At 37.0% G+C, this 3,350-nt stretch overlaps 1 long non-coding RNA gene across 1 annotated transcript in view; it reads left to right on the top strand.

The window, feature by feature from the left end:
• The first annotated feature begins 76 nt into the window (after positions 1-76).
• LOC107837039 (uncharacterized) overlaps positions 77-3,350 on the top strand; it is a 16,666-nt gene continuing 13,392 nt past the window's right edge. Inside the window, exon 1 of the long non-coding RNA XR_001663015.1 lies at positions 77-197. This is a non-coding gene — a long non-coding RNA (uncharacterized LOC107837039). The remainder of the gene's footprint in view (positions 198-3,350) is intronic.

The raw sequence follows: 3,350 nt of genomic DNA, 5'->3' as shown, positions 1-3,350 counted from the left end.
TATATATATTTGCAATTGATTCTTTTCACTCTTTCCCCTGAGTGTGGTTTAAAAGGTTTTATGTGGTGAATTTCAGCCTCTTTCAGTCCTCTAAATACTGCACTCGTGCTTTTTTCTCTTTTGTTGTGTATTTCTTTATGCAACCGTGTGTATTTGTGTCTTCTCTCCTTCGAGAGAAGACATGTATATATATTTCAGTTTAGCCATTTATTTTTGATGGATGAGCCTTTATGATTGATAATATATAACTGTACATTGAACATATTGGTTTGGATTTTATTGAGTTGTAACCTGGGGATTTCCTCAGCTATGCACCACGTCTGGAGAGACATAGAGGAAATTAGGGATTGAAAACTGCACACACCTGCTCCTTCATTTAGCAATCAGTAGTCCTATAAATTTGAACTTCTATGCAACGATGGGGCAGCTGACTCCTTCCATATAATAAATATATATTTAGCCATGTAGTACGGAGCCCTCCAGGGGACATGGGGATTTTTTTTTTTCTTTTGCGTTCCCTCTCAATAATGTACTGATCAGTTCATGCGGCATAATTGAATACTGTAAGCCTTTTTTAAGGTGACCGCCGTACTTTCTGCTTTAATACAAGGTTATGTAAGGTTTTTCCATGAATGTTAATATCTCGTGAAATATCAGACGTTTTATATCTTTTTTCTTTAGTATAGAAAGGCACAACAAACCTATGATATAAACAGAAACTTTCCGTTAGTAGGAAAGAAATAAAAATACATCCAAACTATTTGTACAATTTCTGAGTTACTATCGCGGGGTAATCAGTCATCTGATTGTGTCTCCATTGTGTTCGTAGTCTGAATGGTTTAAAGGGCTGCTTTCAGTGCCGTTCCATCTTAGCCTTAAGAGACAAACATGCAGTAAATCGATGTTCAATCAGTTTTTTACACCAAAGCGTTAATAATAATAAACACGTTTTATTATTATGAAACACAGCAAACTAATGGTGGTAGAGGGCCGCACTGGGTTAACTCGGGGAATCTCATCTGTCTGTGTATCAATCAACTCCAAACCTCTTCTTTGTTCTGTCACAATTATCGATTTATTTAATTTTGATTATCATGCTCCAAACTTTGCGAGGACTGACCACCCGATCACTCGCTTCCTCATACACACAAAGTTAACACACTAGTAATCCTCCCATTCACTTCATGACAGTCACGCCCACATCGACACGCCCACCACCCAGGTGTCAAAGCCGCTGCTTCCCCAGCTAGCATTGAATGTTTGGAGCACGTCCGCTAAACGTTGTCTTGAACGTCCGCCGAACGTCCGGTGATTACGTTTGATCGACGTCCAAATGAAACTCCAAAGGACGTCCGCGGGACGTTCACCGGACTCAAAATCGACCACCATTAGACTTTCGGCGGACTTTCAATTGAACGTCCGCTGATTACTTTCAGCGGACGTTCGCATTTTTTTCAAAAATCAAAAGCTATATAATGGTTATGCTAGGTCCGTGGAAATGCTAACATAGCAGCAATTTTATTGGAATGCAAGGTTTTCATGAGGAACAGTTGTCTTCCATTACCATGTGATATTAATCCAATGTTTTAACAAATTGTAGAAAAAGAAAGCTGGCCCCACACTTACTGTTTTCACATGGACCGGTTCTCTTCTGCTTCCAAGACATATTAATCTAATGTAATAAATTGTAAAATCGATGACAACCACTTAAAAACACTTGGCAAAGAATTTATTAATTTTATAGTATTAACATTAAAGACTACCCACAACAAAATATGATAATCACATTTATTTATACATATGTACCAAAAAGACATGAAACCTTCTTAGAACAAAGTAAAATAGCACAGTATACATTTTAATACAATGGGTTTTTAGAAAAGACATTCACAATAACAAAAAAATCAAAGCAAAGTCAGCAAAGTAACCCGGTGCTTAAAAATATAATTTTAAAAGAAATATTTACACCAGAACTTATTTTATGAGCGATGACACATGCACAAAATAATAATAACAAAAAAACAAAACAAAACAAACAAACAAACAAACAAAAAAACAAACAAACCAGACAACCTTGAGCCTTAAAACGTTTGGTGTTCTGAATCAGATGCTTGGTTCTTTGGAACAGCCCCTGAAAAACAGACATATCAATATCAATGACATATCAGTAATTACTTATTTCATTCATATGGCTCTCACAGAGCCTCAGTGAAAACGTGTTTATTATTAATAACTCATTGGTGCAGAAAACTGATTGAAAATTGATTTATTTACTGCATGTTTATGTCTGTTAAGGCTAAGATGGAACCGCACTGAAAGCAGCCCGTTAACCTTTCAGACGAGCACAATAGAGACACAATCAGATGAGTGATTACCCCGCGATAATAACTCAGAAAAGTCCATGGAAAAACCTCACATAAGCTTGTATTAAAGCAGAAAGTATGGCGGCCACCGTAAGAAAGGCTTACAGTATTCAATTATGCCGCATGAACTGATCAGTAGATTATTGCGAGGGAACGCAAAAGTTATGCAAGGGAACGCAAAAGAAAAAAAAATCCCCATGTCCTCTGGAGGGCTCCGTAATGTAGAAACCAATTTTGATAAGGGTAAAAATAAAAAAAATATTGCTCTTGGCTTCCCTTTGGTGGACACTGTCGGTAATGTTACCCTGTGATTTGAGCTGCCATTAAAAGCGTATTCAAAAGCAAGGAAACCAGTGTCGCAAAAGAGAACTTATTCTTCAGGGAGAGAGAAAGAGAGGAAGAACAGAAAAAGACAAGAAAATTAGCTAAGAGAAAATTAGCTTGATAGCAACCTAGAAAGGTGCCGTTCAAAAGCTAAACATTTATGCTAGTGTCCTTGTATTTGTGTGAAACTGGGTTTGAGTTGATTCTCTGTATATTTCTGAGTTTTTTTTTTGTTTGTTTTTATTTGGCTTCATAATGTTTGATAACAAAAATTAAAACTTCTCAATGTTTGACATTGTCTAGAAAAATGTTTTTACTTCAGGCTACAATAGAATGTTCAGTTCCAATGGCATCAATGACATCAGCATTGATGTCATCACTCTATGACATCACAAAGGAATCTCTCTCTTGAATGTAACTCACAGACAGCGTTTTCTCAGACCTGTTCCACAGTTCTATCACGGCAGATCACTCTTCAGAGCACGTTCGAAGTTTACCAGAAAGAGCAAGATATCAATTTCAGATATTACACGCCTTTCATAGAAGCGAGAATTTACCGAGTTTAAACATGAAGCAACAACAGATTGGATGTGAACATGAAGCTTTTCCAGCAGAGCTTTCATGGATCGAAATGATGGAGCTCAACATCCAAGTTGACTACGA

This window comes from Poecilia formosa, unplaced genomic scaffold (genome assembly GCF_000485575.1).
Source record: "Poecilia formosa unplaced genomic scaffold, Poecilia_formosa-5.1.2 Scaffold4, whole genome shotgun sequence".
Classification (NCBI taxonomy): Eukaryota; Metazoa; Chordata; class Actinopteri; order Cyprinodontiformes; family Poeciliidae; genus Poecilia; species Poecilia formosa.
This window is presented reverse-complemented; position numbering and strand designations above follow the sequence as displayed.